This window comes from Myodes glareolus, chromosome 22 (assembly GCF_982192425.1).
Source record: "Myodes glareolus chromosome 22, mMyoGla1.1, whole genome shotgun sequence".
In the NCBI taxonomy this organism is placed as follows: Eukaryota; Metazoa; Chordata; class Mammalia; order Rodentia; family Cricetidae; genus Myodes; species Myodes glareolus.
The window spans coordinates 29,814,140-29,839,273 of record NC_142047.1 but is presented as its reverse complement, the minus strand read 5'-3'; the positions used below and the strand labels follow the sequence as shown (position 1 = coordinate 29,839,273).

General features: G+C 36.5%; 1 pseudogene; it reads right to left on the bottom strand.

The window, feature by feature from the left end:
* Window positions 1–4,424: 4,424 nt before the first annotated feature.
* On the bottom strand, window positions 4,425–4,771 carry LOC125399208 (large ribosomal subunit protein eL33 pseudogene; annotated as a pseudogene).
* Window positions 4,772–25,134: the final 20,363 nt, after the last annotated feature.

The following is a 25,134-nucleotide window of genomic DNA, read 5'->3' as shown; positions in this document are numbered from 1 at the left end:
AAACAAAATTGACTTGAATTTAGTTGCCTAAGAAAGAAGGACATCATTATTGATTATTCCAAGTCTCCTGACTTTTTTTAAGATTATATTTGAAAAAAATGTTGCTAGTGTTTTTTCATCTGTATCCAACCTCTTCCATGACTACTGACACTTTGTATGTCTTAGAATTTGTCACATTTATCTGGAGCTACACAAATCCTAGCTTTTCTGTTTCAAATACCTGAAGTCAGAGTTGTTTTTTCACGGTAGCAGTCTGACTGGGCTGCCTATCTGATTTTGACCCTGAAAATATTCTCTTCTCCTAAAAATGAAGCCTATGCCTCTAAAATAGGAATTAAAAAACTCTGAATGAAGTAGTCCCTCCCTGCATCACCATATACATACTTTGTCAAAGAGTTCTTTGCATTTCCACTACAAACTTTCAAACTTTTTCAGTTCTCGAGGCATGGTTTTGCATTAAAATGTATCAGCACACTTCCTTTAATATATCCATCTCTATTCCCCAGTATTGCCTTATGCATTCATCTTGTTACTCACTCACATTCATCTCTGTTAATGTATCCATAGAACACTAGAAAGATGATAGATAAAAAGATTGATAGAATCTACAACTGTTATAGATTTGTTAAATTACTGTGAAGATACCACTGAATGACTATATTTCACACCCATTGTCTCCTGTTTTTAAAGCCTTATCTTACCATGTTATATTAGTCACAGGGATGGCATAATATTGAAACATTATTGCCAGCAGAAGCCAGCACCTTATTAAGATTTCTTACTTTCCCATATCACCTACCCTTCAAAAGCTAATTGAGAAGACAACAGCAAAGGATGCACAATATGCAACCCCTCTTTGCTTCTAAGCTTCCTCATATTTCCCTGGCTTTGAAGGTATGGGCAGTGGCTAGGGCTGCTGCCTGTCATTTTACAGAAGACCTTTTGGTTAACAACTTCATGTCATACTTTCTTCATGTCTTGGGTTTGGGGAAGAATGACCATGGAGAAAAGACAATATAATTTGATAGCTACATATGAAAGACAGAGAATCCTTATAAATGAGTATTGTTGATTGCCTGTGCTGACATTGGGCATATAACTTTAGAAATATTTTATTGTTTCATATAATAATTGTTTACATTTTCTCCCTTGTTGTATAGTATTGTCTCATTTTATGAAAGTATGGCCTTGTTAATCATTTGTAATGCCATTTTATTTAGTTTTTTTTTAATGTTCAAGACAATTTGCCTGAATAAATGTCTGCATACCAAGTGTATGCCTGGAACATGTAGATACTATAAGAATACATTTATCTCCTTGAATTTGATGTTCGTGACCCGGCATCTGGTGCCAATAACTGAATATAAATTCTCTGGAAAAGTCACAACACCAATCCCTTCCACTTGTTCTCAATATGGTTGAGAAAGTTCTTCTGGATTTTGAGTTAATTGAGAACTGCTAATAAAGCACACTTGTTGGATTTTTGTAATGCTATTTTCTGTTGACATATTTCCTCGTCTTTACCTTGTTGATCTATAAGCATAAACCAGCAGAACTGACATTATTTCTATATCATATTTAGAATTGTCTAATTAGAGGTAAGTAGAGTCAAGACCAAGAAAGAATAAGAAGAAGTTATTCAATTGCATCATGGAAAAATCACACGCCATATTTGGCTATGTCCAGTTATCAGAGCTGGAGCTGCAAAATAGGAATTCTTGCCTTCACTGGGTATTTTGCTGCCTCTCTCATCTTGCCTACTGTTGGCCAAGGTTTCTGTCCTTCCCAGTCCTGCAGCTTTTCAGTCCCAAAGAAACACACAGAGGTCTGCATTAATTGTGAACTGGTTGGCTTATTAGCTCAGGCTTCTTATTAACTAAATCTTACATCTTATATTAGCCCATTATATTAGCCAAGTGGCTTGGTACCTGTTATCAGCGAGCCATTTTCAACTTGCTTCCTCTGCATCTGGGTGACAGCTTCAGATTGAATCGTTCCTCTTCCTTGAATCCTCCAGTTCTCTTTACCCCACCTCTACTTCCTGCCTGGTTGCCACACCTATACTTCCTGCCTGGCTACTTACCAATCAGTTTTTCATTAAAAATAGTACAAGTGACATAATAAAAGTCCATTGTCCCACAGCACTTCTTCCCCCTACCCACTTTAAAAAAAACCAAGAACTCTGAATCTAATATCTTTTGTTTAGCTTTTTGTCCAGACCATTATTCATAACATCTTGTGACCAATACTCTAAACAAAGATAAATATCTATCATCCATTTTTCTGGGAATGCGGGTGTAGTTTTCCAGGCTACTTCCTGCTGATTGGGGGCACGGATGATCTTATGAGGACCTAAAGAAAATTTAAAATTATGGTCAAATCCTGACTGGAATATTTTATGAGGCTTGATCATCTCAATCAACAGTCTTAAAACTGTTTTGGATGTAGAACTCAGAGGAAACTCCAACATAGGTCCTCTGAAATGTTGGATCGTCTGGGCCAAACACACCCAACTACTCTCTTTCTTTTTTTTTTTTTAAGGATTTTGCCCTTTTTCGGGAGACAGAGGTAGGCAGATATCTGTGAGTTTAAGGTGTGGTGGTACACACTTTTAATCCTAGCACTTGGGAAGAGAGGAAGGTGGATCTCTGTGATTTCAAGGACAACTTGATCTACAGAGTGAGTACCAGGACAACCAAAGATATACATAGAAGCCTACTCTCAAAAAGCCAAAAATTAAAAGTAAAAATAAATGAAATAGTGTAATTATTCAGCCACCTATAAGGCTGCACTTCTGGGTCCTAAAGGCAGGCACACGTGGGTGGAACCTTGGGAACAAAGGGCCTGCTTGACCCATGTGTGCACATGTGTGGTTACCTCCATGGCAACTCAACTAAAGCCCTTGTGGGCATGCATGGGTTGCCCACCATCTGCATCACCAGCATCTGACATACTCATGCAAACCCCCTGTGTACATGGGCGAGGCATGGGTCGCCTGTCTTCAGAATCTGACGCAGTCACATCTTCCCCCTTTGTGCATGTGCCAGGTGGCCTTTAAAAGCTGGGCGCCATCTTTGCCCTCTCTCTGTACAGTGTTTCCTCAGGCCTGCAAGCACTTTCCTCCTCTACTAAACTCCTAAGTGGGTTTGTTCATGTCTTGTGTCTTCTCACTAGTGTCGGCCATTTCAAATAGAATTTAAAATAAAGATGGAAAACACAGAGAATCTGGATACTGTATGGTTTTTTTTTGAGCTGTTTGAATGCTAAGGAAGGATGAACAGCTGCTAAAAGAGAGCTGTAAGAGTTTCCTCTGAGTTCTACATCCAGAAGTTTTTCAAGATTGCTAGTTGAGATGATCCAGCCTCACAGAATTTTCCAGTCAGTACTTAACTGTAATTCTAAATTTTTTATAGGTCCCAGTAAGATTATCAATGCCCCAAATAAGCAGGAAGTAGCCTCAAAACTATGCCTGCATTCCAAAGAAAAGGAATTATGGATATTTTTCTTTTTATAAAGTGTTGGCTTCAAGTTGTATAGATAATGGTCAGAAAGAAAGCTAAACAAGGGCTCTTGTTTTGAAAAAAGAAGCAGGTTAGGGGGCAAGTGCTGTGGGACAATGGTTTTACTCTGAAAAGATTTGTTTCTTGTCCCTGTTTAATAAAATGTTGATTGGCCAGTAGGAAGTATAAGCAGCGGTATAGGCGGGGCAACTAGACAGGAAGTAGAGGTGGGACAATGAGAATAGGAGAATTCCGGGAAGAGGATTCAGTCTACATTGGTCACCCAGACAGAAAGGAAACAAGTTGAGAATGACTCACTGATGAAAAATACCAAGCCACATGGCTAACACAGACAACAATAATGGGTTAATGTAAGATGTAAAAGTTAGTTAATAAGAAGCCTGAGCTAATAGACCAACCAGTTTATAATTAATGTAGGCCTCTGTGTTTCTCTTTGGGACTGAAAGGTTGTGGGACCTGGTGGGACAGAAACCTCTCTCAGCAGCCAACCTGCTCTTACTACTTTTCATTGGCCTAATTTACTGTGCCTATCTAGCTTTAATGTACAATAAGAAGTCTCCAGAAACCCAACAGTAAAATAATTCTGACAACTATGGGAGTTGTTACTAGGAACATGCATCATAATAGATATTATTAAATTGATCACTTATTCTTTGGAATGAGAGTTTAGACTAGTACCATCAGCCAGTAGGTCGGAAAGGCCCTGAGAAGGATAATGTCATCAACACATGGGAAAAGGGTGGATAATTTCCCATAGGAAGAATGAGTGTTATATTTATTGCTATTAATGACGATTTCTACATTTTACTACATGAGAAGTGTAACAGAATCTTCTTAAAAAATCATAAGAAAACTAACTACCCATTTTTTCTTTGTTTTGAGCACAAATCTATTTTTATTTATTTACTTTTCGTCAGTATAAATCTGGAAAGCATACCACATCACGAGGATTCTGTGTCCTATGGCCTTTGCAGGAAGGCTGCTTTGGAATTTGGCAGGAACCATGTCACTGTCTCCATGAACCCCAGATACTTTTCCCTAGTCACTCTGGTTTGATTAGGTTTACCTCCAAGTGTCCCTGGGTTGTTTTTGGTTCATACACACAAGCACATCTCTTGCCCAAGCAGAATTCAGTTTCATCCTGGGCATAAACATCTTCAATTTTAAGAAGAGCTGTGTGCTCTCTCTGGTTCTGGAAACCTAACTTATAGCCAGCAAAAAATGGCCTTGCACCACAATCTTCCAGACATACTTGCCTTTTAGAAGTCCTGTTTCCAGCAAACCTCCACAAGCATCAAGCATGAGATATGAAAACGAAGGTTACTGACATCTGCAGAACGTCTAACTAAAAATCATGTATTCACTGACATGCCAAAGCTGAGATCCTTCAGATGGCAACAGATTACAGAAGACTTTTTCACCCATTTGCTTTAGCACATAGCACTATTCATATTTAGCTATTAATTCTTCTCTAATAATCACAGGTTGTGAATGTTTAAACATTAAAAGTTTGAGTACCACTGATGTAATTGAATATGCTGATGTGGATCAGTGAATGCTATGTAGTCCTGGACAGCACGGATATAGCCACTATTTCTGCATAATATGGTAGAATCTGGGTGAACATGAGAATGCCTCTGAAAATATCTTAGACTCTGTGGTCTTGCATGTTGCTTAATAATTCAGTCAGACCATCTGTCAATCAGATCATTAACAAGCCATTTCAGTTAGTACACCAGGCAACTGGCAAACTTCTTATCCCCAAACTTAGGAAGGCAACTAGCCACAAATGCAGCTAGTTAACCAGTAGGCTAGCTAGTTAATAGCAAAGTCATCGGATGGTCAAACCTTTTTTTCTGGGAGGTACAGACCAAATGAATACTTATTAGCCAGATTCACAATAAGAGAGAACATGGATTTGTCTTTCTGAGCATGGTTAAATTCATTTAATATAATTATCCTGGTTCGATTCTTTTTTATCTCAAGGAGTACATCTTCATTATCAATATAACAATTCCATTGTACATGTATACTCTGTTCTCTTTATCGATTTCTCTGATACTGGACTTTAAGATTAGTTTCATACTTTCATATGAAGAAGAAACAAATAACAGACCTTGCTACCTGAATATTGTGTTGATATGCTGTCTCAGGCAGATACCTGGAAGGATACAGCTGGATGGTACAGCAGGCTTCTTCTTACTTTGTTGAGAATCATAAGCAATGACTTTTCTAGGAGCTAGACCGGGTTACATTATCACCAGCAGTTCACAATGGTTCATTTTGTCCATATTGTCCTCACATTTGTCACTTATTTTCTTAATTTCTACCATTCTGACTGCAGCAAAGTAGGAATCATCGTCAAGTTTTAATTGTCACTTCTCTGACAGATCATGAGGCTGAAAATATATTGGTAAGCTTATTGGGCATTTATGTTGCATCTTTTGAGAATTGTTTGTTTATTCCATTAGTCTATATATTGCTTAGAGTGTTTGATTTCTTATAGTTTCTGTTTTAAAAATTTTTTGTATTAATTTTTTAGTTAATATATTAACTTTTTACATGTTTTAGGTATGACTTTTCTTAATCAGATTTAAAAATAGAAAATATTTTTCTCCAATTCTATAAGTTTCCTTTTACTGGATGAACTCTATTTTGTTGTACATAAATTTTAGGAATTTTAATGTACCAATAATGAACATGTTAAAGAAGACCTAGAAACAATGTCATTCAAATTGACTTGAAATTATGTATATGCACAATTATATATAATGTAGATATTTGCTAGAGTGAGTGAACCTTCTCAGGGATGATGAGAAACTGAAGAACAAAATTGAGGAGAATATTAGGAGATGGAAAGGCTTTCTATGCATATGGTGAGAATAAAAATGTAATATTGTAAAATGGCGTTCTTATGAAGAGCAATCTAGAGATTCAAAACTCAAACATTATTCTTCACAAAAATAGAAAAATAAATAAATTCATGTGGAATCACAAAATGCTCAGACACCCAATGAAATTCTGTGGAAAAGCACTAACAAATGAGGTATGATCATGTCTGATTTCAACTGAAAATCCAGAGCTATGGTGACAGAAAATAACATGGTACCCGAACAAAGAGCACCCAGGTACAAACCCATACAACTAGAACCATCACTGAACTTTTGACAAAGATGAAAAATTTCAAATGGAGAAAAAATTTCTCTCTAGCAAATGATGCTGGGAAAACTGGATATCCACATGTAAAAGAATGGAAGTATGATAGTGGGGCAAGGACAGTTCAGGCACCCTCTCCTCTGCTGTCCGAGGACCTAGCTGGGGACATCCCTGTGAACACTGGGGATTCCCCTCTAGAGCCAAGTCTCTTGCCAGCCCTAAAATGTATCCCTAGAAACTTCGTCTGTCACCAAATGGAGAAAGAGACAGACACCCTCATCAGAGCAACAGACTGAGCTCCCAAGGTCCAGTTGAAAGGCAGAAGGAAGGGGAAGACAAGCAAGGAAGTCAGGACCGCGAAGGGTTGGTCCACCAACTGAGGCAGTGTGCCTGTTCTAAAGGGAGCTCACCAAATCCAGCTGGACAGGGACTGAAGGAGCATGTGATCAAACCAGACTCTCTGATTGTGGCTGACAACGGGGGCTGACTGAGAAGTCATTGATAAAGAACCTTCATCTGGCGATGGATGGAGATAGAGACAGAGACCCACATTGGAGCACTGGACTGAGCTCCCAAGGTTCAGATGAAGAGCTGAAGAAGGGAGTACATGAGCAAGGACGTCAGGACCAGGAGGGGTGTGTTCACCAATGGAGATGGTGGGACTGATCTAATGGGAGCTCACGAAGGCCAGCTGGACTGGAACTGAACGAGCAAGTGATCAGACCAGATTCTCTGAATGTCGCTGACAATGAGGGCTGACTGAGAAACCAATGATGACACTGGATTTTGATTCTACTGCATGTACTGACTTTTTGGGAGCCTAGTCTATTTGGATGCTCACCTTCCTAGACCTGGATGGAGGGCGGAGGGCCTTGGACTTCCCACAGGGCACGGCACCCTGACTTATTTTAGGACTGGAGAGGGAGGGGGAGGGTGGGGGAGAGTGGGAGGGAAATGGGAGGAGGGGAGGAAATGGAAATTTTTAATAAATGAATAAATTTTAAAAAAGGAATGGAAGTAGATCCTCAGCCCACTTGGCACAACAGTCCATTCCAAATGGATATAAGATCTTAGGACAAGACCTGGATCTCTGAAACTGTGAGGGCAACAGGGAACATAAAGGAAAAAATTAAAGAGAGCAAGGCATAGACAAGCACCTTCTCAATACAACTCTGCTCATAGTTTTGTTTTTGCTTGTTTGTTTTTGATTTTCGAGAAAGGGTTTCTCCGTGGCTTTGGAGCCTGTCCTGGAACTAGCTCTTGTAAACCAGTCTGGCCTCGAACTCACAGAGATCCACCTGCCACTGCCTCCCCCGTGCTGGGATTAAAGGTATGTACCAGCACCACCCGGCCTGCTCACAGATTTTAAATGTTATCTTTTCTTGAGATCTAGAAGCTCCACTTAGTTACATAAACAACAGCTTTTGTCATTTACTGAAGAGATTTGGTCCCTTTTTCATTACTTTGGAAACATTTTGTAAATAAGGAGTGTATAATTGAAGGTCTTTTTTTTTTAAATGCTGATGGTTTACTTGGTAGTTCATTAGACATTTAACAAAGTTTCTCAATTACTGTTCTTTTACATTAAGCCTCTTAAGCTCTATTATTTCTTAAAGATTATTCAAGTGATTTTTGCATTTTCAGAGAAACTTAAAATCTTATCAGTTTCTATTATCCAACAAAAACTCTATCACAATTTTGATTGGATATATTATAATTATACAGACAAATCTGCAGAAAATTAATATCTTAATAATTTGGGTTTCTACATATTGTGAATTCTGTGTCTGTAAAGTTAAAGTGGTGACGTTCTGAGCTTTTTTATTTCGATTAACTTCCTTATTAAGTCTGAACTTTAAAATCATTTATACATTTCCAGAGATGTTGAAAACCCAAAATTAACAAGTAGCCACAGAAATCTAGAACTTATTTTTATTTTCATTTTAATATCCAAATGCATATTTGTTTGCAATTCTTTTTGCTTTTATTTCTTTTCCTAGTTAAATAAAATCTATATATCTAAGTCCCTGAAATGCATCAGTACTAATTTCATCTGGTGTACCGGACGCCCAACACTGGCTATTAGCATTCTTCCCAGTGCTAAGAAACAAGCCCTGTTTGTGTTTGTAGTGGAGAGTTATAAATTACAATGAAATATCATTCAGTTAGAGTCATTCTCCAAGCCTGTAAAGAGATGGATGGTCTCCAGGGGAGGGTTGTCATAAAAAGGAAAATCAAACCAGCTGAATAATACAATAAGTCTCTCTATAAAGCTGGCTCAGCCAAGCAGGGATAGGAAAGGTGGCAGCCTTTGAGGAGATGGCTGACAGATTTCATTTGTCTGGGATCAGATCCTGCCCTGGTGCCACATGTCACATCTCCTGCCACCCCTTCAGTGTTGAACAAGCACCCTATGCATGACTGTCAGGGGAGTATAGCGGGGCCGCATGTTAAGGGTCAGGCATAGTTAGGCCAACAGTTTGAAAAGCATCCATTTTCTCTTCTTTCTCCCTGCAAAAAACCTTCACAATCTCCAGCTGATGGACTAATCACACCAAATAAGAATCATGACAGAATAAATGTTTCATTTGTATTATTCTCTTCCTTCTCGTCTTCTTTTCTCCATTCTTTGTTATTCACTATTCTATTTCCTTGGTCTTAGATTTTCCTAACTCTACATTTCGATTTTATATAATTTTCCCTCCTGTCCTTAGTTTTCTGGATCCATTGTTTTCCATTATAAGCAAATAAATAGTTTTACGATAATTAATTGGCATTTATTGTTTATTGAATGTAATGTTCTCTGAATGAGAAAAGTTCTCCTGTCATCTGATGCTTCACCAGCTTTCTTAAATGAGAGCCTCCTTGATGTGCTTATTCTCTCTCTCTCTCTCTCTCTCTCTCTCTCTCTCTCTCTCTCTCTCTCCTCACTGTTTTATGCACTATACTAAGGACTAGGAACTGAACTAAGGACAAATGTACATGTCTTACATAAAGCTTTTTACTAACTCTACTGCTTTAGTATTGGCAATTAAACGTTCTAATAATATGTGATTGAGCTATCCAAGAATTTCATAATCGTGATCACATCCCTAAAGATATTCACAAGTGTATTTATGGACATATTAATAGAATACATGACACGCTTAACAAAAAAGAGAGAAACACTGTCTAAATGTCTGATTCACAGAGTGGGGCACTGTAATTGCTATCTGCTATATTTTAAATGTGTCAGCTATGTATTAAAGGAAAACAAATAATTGATTTTTTTTAATTTTCAGACTCTGCAGCATTATACAATTTGTAGATTGATAATTTTTTCCATTTTTCTTTGAAAATACAGTTACTTCCTATGCAAAGTGCCTGCTTTGTTCTCGACAAAAAACTGGTTGCTGCTATCCATCCTTGTTTGCCCAGAATTTTCGCCTTAATTGGTCTTCTCCACATCAAAACAAGTACTGTACAATGAGTTAAATATTATTGTGATGGAAATCTCTGAAGTTTTCTATTTCTGTCCTCCAGATCTAAAATCCCCAAATACTTGTGAGGATCTATTCACCACCCACAGACTTCATTTTTTTTATCTTGTCATGCTTAGCGGCAAATGTGAAGTTGGGGGAACTGTGACAGACATTTAGTATATCACTAATCCTATCTCTACAGTGCTTTGTCGTACCTGGTGTAGGGGAGATGTCTAGTTCAAAGACCATACACTTGTTTTAAGTCTATGGAATACTGTCAATAATCATCAAGCTTGCATGGTTTTTGTTGCTGTTCTCATATCTGTTAAGTACTTTTTAAGCAGCTACACTAAGGCACACGAAGGCCTACTGGCCTTCTGAGAGCAGAGCACTGTGGAATACGAGGGAGTCAACTTGTTTGCTAGGAAGAGACCTGGATATTGTTTTCTGCCCCATTCAATAGCTCACTAGTAGAAATTTAAAAGTCATGAGCACAAATGTATTTCATTTGCAGAGTGTGCACATATCCTAACAGTGAGGTACTTGTTTTATTCTTTTACTATTTGGTGTTAGTAAGTAATTCCAGTATTTCTTCAAGCATGCCATAATGTGATGAGACAATGCTTTAAAATACATAATTCCATGTCTTATGTAGTATCTTCTAATTTGAACTTGTAAGAATTTCCTTTTGTTACTACTTTTAATAAAATTTTGAAAAAAAATTCTAATGACAAAGTACACTAGTTCATCATAAACCTTTTGTTAATGCTAAATGCATAACAAGAGCAGACTGACACCACCCTCACACACAAATAGAACAGATAAACACGGGGACAGAAAGATAAACCTGGAGGCACAGATTCAGACTCATACAATGAGAGGGAGATGGAAGGCACACAGAGAAAGGAGCCAACCTAGACAGTAGCCTATTCTGGTGTGCAGATTATATAAATTAGTGATAAACTCTGAGTCACCAATACTGTATCAGTATCACATTAAGTAAAAAAATAAAATAAAATAAATTCCCTTGGAGTAATTTAACCAGAAGTGAGTTAGTCCAGATATACATTCTCTAATTTATAGAATTTTAAGTTTTAAGTGACTTCAAGGCAAATTATCAACTTTGGGTTTTAGCAAAAGTTCCAGTCTCTTAGAATGTATTTTTTCAGAATAGTGCATTGCCCCAGCCTGGAAACAGAACGGAAAAAGAAACTCAGAAGGTTGTATAAAGACAAAACTGCTCCAATATCTTTAAACCAGTGTGTTTCATCTTTGGGGAGTGTAAAGGGCTGTGTCCACTCACCTTGAGCATGCATACAGACTCAGGTTTTTCTGCAGGCATTCAGCAGAGACAAGAGTTCATGAACTTTTTGGGAAACTGTATTACTTGTTAAAGTACTGCATTATTGTTAGGGGTAAGTTCTTATTATGTGCTCAAGGATATTTCCAACGTGAGTGCGGAAATAACTACTTGGAAGAGGCAATGAAATGAAAGTATTTATTATCCTCAGGTCCTCCTTGAGAGGGAGGTGTAACATTGTTCACGAAGCCATGTGGAAAGAACTTTCAAGGAATAGCCTAAATCAAAAATGTGAGTAGCTGATGGGTGGGAAGCGGGAGAGGAAATCAGAGGGAAGGAAGGTCCAGGGAAAAGACTGATGACTTATGGGTGGGAGGGGAGGAGAGCCAATAAGAGATCAGGAAAGCAAAGGGGAAAAGCTGATCGCTGGTGGGTGGGAAATGGGGGAAGAGGGAATGAAAAGGGAGGCAAGTTAAGGAGAAAGGCTGTTCTCAAGGATTCGAGGTTTAAACAGTTTAAACAGTTTGGGGGATGTAAATTAGGAAGCTTGTGAACTTCTCATGGCAAAGAACCTAGCTGCTGAGACAGTGTGCTCAGATCATGCTTGTGGGGATATTGAGGCAACAGAGAAAATGTGAGGTTTTATATTTAATAAGGATATTGAGTGGTCTTGTCAACGGAAGTGACAGTTTAATATGTTAAAGTGATAACAGCACAAATATTTCTACATGGTTTTGAAAGATACAGCATAAATCTTGGAAACTGAGATTTATGAAGTGACACTCTTAATAAATTATGAAATACTACTGAACAATTCAAAGGAAAAGACTATCAGTTCATAATCTTTAGATAAATTTCCAGGAATTATGCTAAGTGAAAATAGCCAATCTCCAAAGTACATGTAAAATAAAATATGATTAAGCTGTAACATACTCAAAAGGAAACATTTATAGAGATAGCAACAAAGCAGTATATTTTCTTGGATTAAGAAAGACCTGTTTGTCTTCCAGACAGTATTACATGGCTAGAGGCTTCACGTTGTGGGAATAGTTTTGTATTTTCTTTTCAAAATCATTTTTAGTATCAGTGAGATGGCTCAGCAAGCAAAAGCACTTGTTGTACATTAGTTACTTAATAATAGCAGCGTTACCAAGGTCTATGGCCCTGGAGAAAACTAAGTTCTGTATTTTTGTTATGGTTTTACTTATGTACATCTCTAACTACTGTTAAATGCCATAGAAAACATAAAGAAGGCATTAAAAAGAAACAAATCAGCAGCCAAGGTAAAAAAAAAATATCCTAGTTAGAGTAGTCTACCTCATGTTTTGAAACAAACAATATCAACTTCCTGAAAGCAAAATAAATAGGTTTTATGTTGGTTATTATTTTAATTTAGTGTATGTATCTGGCACTTTAATCAGAGCTAAAGATAAAGTTGGTAGAATAACCAGGAGGCTTGCTATCCTTAGAAAGTCTATGTTTCTACTGGGGGAAAAAGGAAAGAAAACAAATTAACATGTGGTTTATTGAGAAAAGTCTGAGTATTTGAAGCAACACGGTGTAAACAGACAAACTTTCAAATGTTATGGCTTGCTGCTGTGTTGATGGAGTACTCAGGCCGAGTATACTGGGGTGAGAGTTCAAGGGCATGGCAGCTGAGCCCTAAAATTCATAAAATTAATGGGATAAAATATTGTTGACAATTAATTCATGAGTACATGTAAAATACTTTTGTTATTATTATATATCAGGCATGAGGATATAATAAAAGCAGGTGGGTATTTAAATTAACCTCTCAAATATGCTCTTCTGTGATGTGAGATTTCCCTTTGTATTTTGTGATTGTCATTGATTAATAAAGAAAGCTGCTTTGGACCTATAGCAGGGAAGAACTTAGGCATGGAAAGCTAGGATGAATCTTGGGAGAAAGAAGGTTGAGTCAGAGAGAACCCATGTAGCCCCACCAGAGCTAGGTGGAACTTTAGCCAGTAAGCAACAACCATGTGAAGATACATAGATTAATAGAAATTGGTTAAATTAATATGTAAAAGTTAGCCAATAAAAAGCTAGAGCTAATGAGCCAAGCAGCGATTTCATCAATACAGTTTCTGTGTGTTTATTCAGGGTCTGAGCTGCCAGACAGCTGGAAACCAACAAGCAGGCCTCCCTCTAACACTTCTGCAAGGTGATATGAGTTTTATATTACTGTAAGAAATAAAACAATCCAAGATTGGAAGATAAACGTTTTTGTTTGTTGTACTTTGGAGACCTTCTATGCCTGGTAATAAGAGTAAGTGTAAAAGCTATTATAATCATTTAAACAGAGAAATCATGACGCAATTAGTTTATCATCTTAACATTATATCACTTTGTATTAGATATTTGGCACAATACAGATCGAAAGTAACTCATTTGTTCATCAAAACACTCTGAAAATTGTGTACTATTCTACAAGAAACCGTATTTGATGTGTAAGAAAACTGAGGCCTGAAGAAGTAAAAATCATTCTAAGCTGGAATCAACATCAGTACCATTGGGATGGAGACGAAACTGGAATTTGGCAGCCCTACAACCTGTAGCTATCCCTGAGAAGGCCTCTGAAGACTAGAGCAGACATACACATCCTCTGCTAGTCAGACTCGACCTCCTAATCAGTACCGTAACTGGGCTGCAGTAAGTCATAACTAGCAATGCTAGAACTAACTTAATGTTTTTCATGACCTTTAGAGGCAGGTATCAGTTCCTGTTTCTGAGACTATTATGACGAGGATGAATCAATGCAACCAGAACTCCGTTACTGATATGGAAAAACCTGGGACTTATTGGAACAAATGCCTTCCTTCCACCCACCTGACCCCTTTAGGACCTTGCCAGTCCATTGTAGTAACATTGCCAGCTAGTTTTAATCAGTAATTTCATAGCACATTTTGATGGGACATCTCACCCTATAGATTCGACCTTTAAGGAGAATAAACATATTTTCCTGCCCTGTGTATAATCAGGATTCTTTCTTCTACTTGCAGAAATCACTTTGTTTTCTTTCCTTGGGCTGCCATCCTGCTATATGGTGGATAGGCAGCTAAGCAGAAATCATATACAGTGTGTGAATTTGTCCTTTCTGTGACCTGAGCAGCATTCAAACTCAACATGAAGAATTTTAGTTGATTCTTCAGAAATAGGAATTAAGGATCATTCATTGTACAAGATAACACAAAATAGCTAAGAAAAACATAAGCCAAGCAATTAGAATCAAGTGGAATTTTTCCTGTGTTCTACATGACCTTGGCTAAATCATTTAAAGACACTGCCTTGATTTCCTTATATGAAATATTGTTTGAATACCATTGTCTTATTTCATTTTTGCAGAGGTTTAGTGATCTATCACTTAGAAAGCCTTCAGCAGGGTTTGTATACAAATGACATTAAATGAATGCCTGTGTTCTTCCTCTTCTCTTTTACATGCTGAAATGATTGAAGAGGTGCATGTGATTCACCAAGGACATGCAACGGTGTTATCTTCAAAGAATCCTAAGGTAAGAATAATCTTTGATCAGCGTATACTGTTTCCCTTGATGGTTGGTTCCAGGAATCAACAACTCTCTGTCGTCTCTAATGCCCTGCATTAAAGCAATGTTTTATCTACTTGAACAGCTAAATATCTATTCAAAACCCAACTACTTAGACTGAAAAAAAGCACAATATATCAAACAGGAAATAATTTGATTTCTCGAGTGTGTCATGACCTAGATTATGTTGACTTTCAGAGTGCCTCATTTGTTCCTCTTACTGAATGTACTTTTAATAAAACATTTGCTTTAAATAAGTTTCTGGCTTACCCTTAAAAATCAGATAGACAAATTTCAAAGGAAATTACATCTGTTCTTAAAATTTTGAATCATAGCTTGGACAAGAATACTCTTACCTATTTTATACTATAGATAATTATCTAAATTCTGAATTTACATGAATCAAAAGGCATGAGTAAAGATCAGTATCTCTTGAATATAAAGTTATGTCTTATTTTTAATGTGGTAGTGTTTAATGAAGTACTCATCTGAACCTCTCCCCAATACACGTGAGTGGCTTGCTTCAAGATAGCTTAATATGTAGTATGGAAGAGATGACTTCCCACACCTGCCTCAGGAGCTAGCCACCTGGGGAGAGATTATGGTGAGGATGTCAGAATGTAGCTTCCAGAGTTTTAGATATAGCAAGATGATATGAAAGATCTGAACATTGCAGCTTCTGGCTTGCATTCCATTAGACAGGGCAGAAGGATTCTTCTGCCAAGGTGGACTTGTTTCTCTATGGTCTGCAAATAACAGTAACAACAATAGAACAATGATTCCATCTGCCACTATCACGAAGTCAGTTTTCAGAATATAAACATCTACGTGAAAACAGTGATGCCTGTTCCATCTTCTCTGACCCCACATGCCCATGCTGCTTTAACATCACTATGAATTAGACAGAGTTGACTGGCTTTCAGGCCAAAGCAGAATGTAACCTGGAATTTCCCTCTGAGTATTCTGTGTTCCCCATTCTTGGCTAGACACATGCTGAAGCAGAAGTCCTCTATTTTCCTCACTGTATCTTTTTTCAGTGAAGCCATCTTTTTAGGAGAAGCACATAACTACTGACCCCTGAAGGACAGCTGGATTTAATAATGTCACAGAGGTCCCACAGTAACTTCCCAGTCCTTTCTACTTATACATTCATTGCAGAAAACCATAATGATCTCGTGTGAGGGTTCATATTCATCCCAGATTTAAAAAAAATCAAAAAAGTCTGATTAATCAGGGTCAAAGTTCAAAATTCTTCCTGCACCATTTCCAGTTTCACTCAAATTACCACATGCCTCTCTTAGCTTTGAAATTATCTCTTTTTTCTTCTGTTGGTGTCTGGATTATATTGATACTTTTCTGAGATTTGGAGAGTTAGTAACTGCTTCTTTTTTTCTCCTATTCTGTCCTCTATGCCCTGCTTCCCTCTGCTCTCTTCTCTCCCCTCCCCTTCTTTTTCTCAGAAATTCTTGTGTATGATTTTGCAATCTAATACCTTAAATAAAATGTCGACTTTTCTCTTCAGGACTTCCTTGAGTTTCTAGCACTTATTGTTTGTTATTAAGCTGTGCTTCCTTCAAGGTACTTGTTTCAAGTCATATTTTTTTCTTCTCTGTGTGATGTTTTTACTCTTTTGCTGCCGCTTTTTTCTACAATATGGGTTTTATAATAGCAAAGACCAGTTTTTCTGGTGGCCACTTCACATTCCAGGAAGTAAAACATATGGAAAGATGCTTTCCACTTAGGACTCTCAGTGCTGATTGTTACAGCTAATACACAAAAAGTGCTCAATAAATGTACTTCAGATGAATACATGGCATAGTCAACTACCTTCTTAGGCAGGCAAAAAATATTTATTCAGAATACTTCAGAGTATTAATAGCCTGAAACTGAATAAATGCTATTTTATTTTATTGCATATATTAAATTAGTCCATGTAAGTGCAATTTAATCAATTATTTACAATTTTGAAAATGAAGAAAAGATAAAAATAATTCAATTTATTACCACATATTATAAAATCCTGGTGGAAACCACTACTATAATAGTTAGATTTTTTATTCTTCCGTATTAATGTCGTTTCTATCAGCTTTAATGACATGTCATTTGCATGTGTTGTCAATTTCATTAAATGTCTGTATTTGTGCCTGTATGCCCATGCATGTGGTTCCAAACTATACTCAATCATTTAAATTGCTTCTGACATTTATTGTAAACCATACCTTAATGAAAACTTTGTTTATGATTCTTGATATATGACCCTGATTATTTTGGTGCAAATCTGAGTGATTTCTTTAATAAATGCTTATAACACTTGTGTAGTGTGTTACTATTTTTACTTGAGGTGATGTTATTTTTCATTTCTTAGAACTTTACTTCATCCCTATGAGGGATTTCATGCTAGTTTAGTGTATATCTTTCAGCTGCATCATCTAACTTCAGAACTCTGTGTATCATTTTTTCCCATATAACACATTGTTTTACTAGAATGTCTTTACTACTTCTAAAAATATGATTTTTGTTTTCTATTAAATCTGTGTCATTTTCTTCAACTCTACTTTGACTACTTATGTGTTTTCAAGGATAGAAGCACTCTTGAACTGGGTAGAATAACTGCAAATTGTGTATGCAGTAGAAATGTCACTGATTAGTTTCTGAACAACTGATTGAGTGATTGTTACTTTTCAGCTGTTTGGTTCAATAAAAATTAAAGAAGAATAATAAAAATATAATTTCTCTGGAAGCTTACATATTCTTTTGAAAAAAAGTAAAATAAAATTATATCAAAGTACCAGCATGAGGAGTATAAATCTGACTAAAGGGTTCTGAAGTCTAAGTACCAAGGAGGTATCCTGGCTAAGATGAACTTCACATTTCAGTGAGTAAAACATACCAAAGGATAGCTTCCACTTGAGAGAACACCTTTCACATCTGCTGGTGTAATAGCCATGAACGAAAACTGACTCTTGGTTAACCTACAACTTATATATAAAAAGAGTGTCTGTGTACTGTGCATGTGCTTGTTGCAAGGAGAGCCAGGCCGCTTGTTCTTCCCAGCCACCTGGCTAGCTTAGCCCCGAAATAACCACACAGAACCTGTATTAATTAAATCAATTGGCTCTAGTTTCTTATTGACTAACTCTTAAAAGTTATTCAAAGAAGAATTTAATAACTAAGAAATATCTTAAAATTTGTTCACTGTAATTACCTAATAGGGAAACATTAAAAAACAAAACTAAATAAAACTTTGAGATTTTATCATACTCCATCATAATGGAAAAAAATCAATAAAACAACTGACAACAAATGCTGGAGGTGGTGTGGCAAAATGCAAACCTTCATTCAGTATTGATGTGATTACAAATTGATATAGCCACTATGGAAATCAGTGTGGATAATTCTCAAAAAGATAAAAATAAATCTACTATGACACCCAGCCATACCATTACTTGACATACACCCAAAAGCCTTGACATCCTACTCTCCAGATACATCATGAGTCATGTTAGTGTTTCGCTACTCACAATAGATAGAAGAAAAGAGGGTAAATGTCCTTCAACCCAATGACTAACAAAATCTGATACATATACACTAAGAAATAGCATACAACTGTAAAGACAAATAAATCATAAACTTTGCAACTAAATAGTTGAAACTAGAAAAGATCATACTGAGTGAGGTAACACATACCCCAGAAAGGCAAACATAGCATGGTCTGTTTTGCTGGTGACTCCTAGCTTCAGATCTTCTGATGTGATACATAGCCGGGAATAACTGCAGAAACAAATAATAAATGGAAGAACTGTCAGGATATTATTTGTGAAATAATAAAGAGGAGAATAGCTGGATAGTTACTAAAAGTGATCTGATAAGAAAAATAGGAAAAGTAAGACCTTTAGTGAGGAGAGAGATGAATATAGAAGAAGGAAGGAGGAGGAAAAAGAACAATAAGAATGTAAGATAAAGCCAAGAGGAATTGCTCTTCTATCATTTTGGAAGGTCCAGGGACCAAATACAAGTCTCTGTGCTTGCGTGCTAGCGTTTTACCATTTACTAATCTTAAAGGTCCAAGCTAATTTTACTTGGGAAGAGAAGTGGTCTATATAGGTCATGAGAGACAAGGGAATTAGAATCTCCTGAGTCACTGCCTTTTCAGCCCTTGTCTACCCCTGCCTCTTACAACTGGGATTGATGAAACAATCCTAAAGGAATGCACTATGCTTGTCCTGATAATACTACTATTTAGGCTTCTCTATCTTCTGTCAGGAGAATTAATTGCAATATAATCAGGTTTTGTTTGTTTTAAAGTTCTAGGGATCAGAGCAAAGGATTTATGCTCGACCTCTGAGCTAGAGTACAACAGAGTCCCATTTTCATTGTTGCTGCTTTTAATTTTAAGAAAAGATCTTGCTGAATATCATATAGATAAGATTTCAACTTGATATGTGGCCTAGGAAGGACTTGAATCTATTTCTCCTTTGCCCTAATCTACCCAGAACTGGGATTCTTTTCTTTTTGCTTTTCTTCTTTTCTTTTTTTATTTTATTGAAAATAATTTTTTTCTTATACAGTATATTTTGATTATAGTTTCTCCTACTTCTACTCCTCCCGGGTCTTCCATCATCTCCGCTGCCTTCCCGATCTACTACTTTTCTGGCAGCGAGATTCTAAGACCCACCACCTGGCCTGGCATGAAGTGTGTGTGTGTGTGTGTGTGTGTGTGTGTGTGTGTGTGTGTATAAACACATACATATTCCTATGTGAGTATTCCTTGTCTCATTCTTTTACTAAAGTTAAGTTTTAATACATTTTCCAGAAATGTCAGCTATTCCAACTTGAGCCAAAATTTGGACAATAAATACAAGTATTCAATAAAATATGTTTAGTCTCCTTTCATTCTATGAAAATAAACTTCAACCTGATACAGATCAATGCACTGTAGACTTATATTCTAAGTTAAATAAAGCTTTTTGAGAAGATGAACTTCATGTTGTGTCTTATAATTTTCAAATACTGAATTGCAATGAAACAAAGAATCATTTCTGCACAGAGATTTATGGTTTAGCAGATTCCCCAATAGTTATATCTCTCTGGCTTCTACTCTATATTAATTAAAATCTTAAAAGTCTAATTTTTTTCTGTCCTTTGCCACAGACCGCTGATCTGAACAATTACCCCAGGCAGAATCAGCTGGTTCTACCAGCTCAGGTGAATAATAAAATCGAAATATAATTTAGTTAATTTTGAAATCTGTCAATGTCTTCACTTAAAAAAAAGAACTTTATATTTGATTAGAGAAAATAAATGTTCCTTTTCAAAGGCATATTTGTGTTATGTGCTAGGGTAAGATATATATTTCTCCTGTGATCATCACAAGAACACTGAATAGATATCAACATGGCAAGCAGTTTTCTTCTTATATCCTTTCAATAGATGAAGGAAATGTAGCACTCTATTGATAGATGGAACTGGGTATGTAGTTGTTTTCACAACGAATATTAGGCACCCTAATATTTTTATCTTGAGTCCATTATAGTAATTATTATTTTGCTTTGATGAACACATTTATTCTCCACAAAAGTCCTCAGTAAAGTATAGAATTATACCAATAAAACAAATTGGAAAACTATAACATGTGTGTTTGTGCATTATATATGCACACATATGTATGCCTGTTTACATGACCATGTGTGATTGGGAATTCACCTCTGTGACATAAAAACTGTGCAGCTTTTTTAAAAATGGGAGTTTCCTGGTTTGCTAGCACAAATTGTTCTGATTCTTTTGAAAGGTCAAGTTATGGAGCATTTAAATGGTGTCTGTGAACAAACTGTTACAACTTTCTTAATGGCAAGATAAACCTGCTTTGTGACAAAAATTCAGGCAATGTATGTGGCTCTCAGAGGTGGCAAACATGCACTTGCCATGTTGGACTTATCAGAGCAAGCACGCAGAGCTATGTCGGTTTTAGCCATGCCTGCTTAGCATTAAAAAAAGAGGGGAGTACTTCTGGTCAGAAAATAATTACAGATACACAATAAAGACCTCTACATGGGTCACAGACAACCGTAAGTTAAAGGAGTAAAGAAATATAAGCCACATAAAGATGAAATTTACACAAAGAGTCTGGATTATGCATACTATATGTTTTCTTTGAATTTTTGACTGCGAAGGCACAGAGTACAGAGAGATATTTCATTGTGTGGACTGCTAAGTTAAACCAACATAAAGGTATATTGACTTCAGAATTTGAGTGTAAGGATATGTTGCTTTGGAAGAGAGGTTCTTCTTGTGTTTCCACAGAGGATGAGAACCTGTGAAATCCTTTCACACTAATGTGGTTTGATAAACCAATATCCCCCAAATGTTGCCATGAACACCCCCAAAAATACTTCGCCCAACAAAAAGCAAGAAACAGTTTGGAAAGAACTAAGCCAAAATTCCTTAAATGATATTTTTATAAATGTTTATATACATTTAAATGGGGATATGCTATAGAGATTTGTATTGGTATGGATCTTTGTTTATTGATAAAAATTTAAGATCAATTTTGTTATATATGAATATTTCTGCTCTTGATTAAGGTATTGTGTTTGGGCAGCTCATGTAAAATGTAATGTATAATTAAGAAATACAGGTTAATAGAAAGTCGTCTATAATAGTCAAGCTTGTGGACATGTTAGGTTTTCTAGATGTACGGAGATGTTTTTCAGATGGATAGATATTCTTCAGATCTTTCAAAGACTACAGAATATGGCATTTAAAATATTTTAAGAAATTAGGACTTATCATGACAATGAGACATATCTGCTCTTGGCAACAGCAATCTACTTCAAGAGGATGATGGGCATCAAAGAGTTTCCTTATGGAGTTTGCCAGCCATTTGGACAAGAAACTGTTATTTCCTGGACTGTTTGATGTTATGCTTTATTGTTGGAGGGAGGCCGCTATTTATTTCCTGGCTGCTTAGCCCCTACATAATCACACAAACACTGTATTAATTAAAACACTACTTGGCCTTTTAGCTCTAGATTCTTATTTGATAACTCTTGCATGCCAATTTAACTCATATCCATTAATCTGTACATCACTATGAGGTCATGGACTACCAGCAAAATTTCAGCACATCTGTCTTTGACAGCCACTCAATGGTTTTTGCCTGACTTCACCTTCTTCCTCCAGGCATTCAGTTTAGGTTTCCCTGTCTAGCTCTATTCCCCTATTGCTCTTCTATAGGCTCAAAGCAGTTTTTTTTTTATTTATCAATGGTAATCACAGCACACAGAGGGAAATCCCATATCACACCTCCTTTTCTGATTAAATAAAAAAGGTTTTAACTTTAACATAATAAAATTACATATAACAAAATAGGTATAAAGCAAGAATTATAGTTACAATATTTATATTTACCTTATCTTCTGTCATAACTAAGGAAAACTATATTATTACTATCTATTCTTTAACTCCAGTGGATACAGATGCTGGAACTTTGCCCGATAAGCCACAGTCTTGTGGTGATACACAGAATAATGGAGATAGGTTAATTTAAGATATTCGTTAGCCAGAAATATGCTTAAGGTATTGGTCAAACAGTATTGCAAATAATATGGTTTTGGTGTGATTATTTTGGGACTGAGCAGCCAGGAATAAACAAGCAGCCTCTTACAACTCATGTGCATAGTGAGTCTAAATGGGCATGGAGTCCAGCTCTATTTCTCTTTTCCTTATTCTTTTGAAACAGAATCTATAGCTAGTGTGACAACCAGCACATCCTACAGTTCTCCTGGATCTGACCTCTACATTGTTGGGATTATAGGCTTATAGGCTGTCATGCCCAGCTTTGAGCTTGGGGCTAGAATTTTAACTAAAGTCTGCAAGCATACACAACCCACATACATTTCCACTGAGCTATCTCTCTAGCTCCCAAAACTATCATATAGTAAATTAAAACACAATCATAAAAGATATTTAATGTCATTAAACTTAATGCATGTTTGGGATGGGAAAATTTTAGTTCTTAAATAGATATTTTATCTTCATTGTTCAAACAACTTGCTATCCTTTTACCTTCTATAGATTCTTGCAAAAAGGCCAACAGGATTATAATTTAAAGCCATATTTAGAGACATATATTTATTTGAGTATTTATAATCTTGTTCTTTTTTATTTATTTATTTATTTTTTGGTGTGGGTGGTACTAGGTTGTATGTCTGTCTCTTTGCTTTGTTTGGTTTCTGTAAATAAATCAAGGATGCAATTTGAGTCATGGGGACAGACTTCAAAAAAGCAACTAACTCGGGTATCATCTAGCAGAAGGTGCTTCTGCAGAAGCTAGCACCTTTTTTCTCAAGTTTGCTTCATAGTTTTTCAGTTACATTGTTGACACCATTCACAATTGTGCAAATGGCATTATCAGATTGTCAGGTAAATTGAAGTAATTATCTCATGGATCGTAATGAACACACACATGATATATATTTGCCTTTTGATAACAAGAAATGATCTCTCACTTGAAAAGCAATTTTGCCATTGAAATACTTCCGAGATATTTATTTCAGTTTTCTTGGCAAATGACAACTCTGGTGATAAACACTGATACTCTTTCACTTGAGGTGAGTTTTAGCATTAGGTAGTTGAGCTAACAGTGGCAGCTTGGCATGTATTAACATATGAAAACATTCAAGAATGCAGCTCTTGGGGAAAGCAGTAATCATTCATAGGCAAACAAACTGTAAATTGTGTTTTGAATAACAGTGAACTAATAATAGCTTCACACAGGATAGGTTTCAATATGAGATGAAGAACTAAGCACTGTAGAGGAAGAAGTCTTGTAAGAGTGTCTGAACATAAAGATAATGCTTTGATGCCTTTCTTTAAGAGAGAGAACAAATCAAAACAAACCAAGAGGGATAAATAATTATAATTGACAGCCTAAATAAGATTATCTCTACAACAGAGAAGAGCGCTCCTTTAACATCTATTTGTTTTCAGTGTATTTTTCTCTGGGAGAAAGTCAGGGATTGTCAAGTGTAATAAGGCAAATTGATGTAGTCAAACAACTTAGTTTTAGGCATCTGTCTACTTACTGCCTGTTCTCTTCCACCATGACTCCATGCTTTTCTTGACGACTGTGCATGCAGAATATAAACACGTCCCCCATCTGTACTAGGTACAATATTGTCACAAACACCACAACGATTCATTTATTTGTAAATATTTGCACAGATTCATAAATTTTTTCAAATAAGCATTACTCAAGAATCAGACATTAAGTATGTAAAACATATTCTGAGTCTGAATTATATGAACCTGACGGAGGAGTGTTAACTGTCTATGTGTTACTTTCATTGGTCAATAAAGAAACTGCTTTGGCCTTTTTGATAGGCCAGCCCTTGTGTGGGTGGTGTAGACAGAACAGAATTGTGGGAGAAGAAAGCAGAGGCAGGCAGACGCCATAGCTGTCCTCTCCAAGATGGACTCCAGTTAGAATCGTCCGAGTAAGCCACAGTCAAGTGGCAATACGTATTAATAGAAATGAGTTAAATCAATATGTAAGAGCTAGCCAATAAGAGGTTATAACTAATGGGCCAAGCAGTGTTTAAAAGAATATAGTTTCCATGTAATTATTTCAGGGGTAAGCTAGCCAGGATCCGGGCGGGAACACAGCCTGCCATTCCTTATTTCTACAGAGTACAACATGAACCTAGATATCATCCACCCAGACTTTCACATTTTTATTTCTATTCAAGAGTACATCATTACCATGGGTTCTTAACATCTGTCATTGGTAGTAGATCTACGGTACTTCAGTGCTAAGTCAAGTCCTGTGACAAGGTGGGAGCCACTTGGGCTTCTCGTCATCATTGATTAAGACAACACGCTGTGTCAGTTTACTGGTTCTTTGGCTTTTGCTGGGACTTAATCAGAATGTGAATCTTGTCCTCAGTTATGATCAATATTACAGATTGATTTCACATTTTTGCTTTTTATATGCTATCTAAAAGATGAAAGGTAAGGTAAGATTTACTGGAAACCCAATATTGTCAAAGGATGCTGTAAAAATTATAATATCTGTACAAAAAGAATTCTTTTTGTTTAATAGTTGGCTACAGTGTATATTTATTATTCAATAA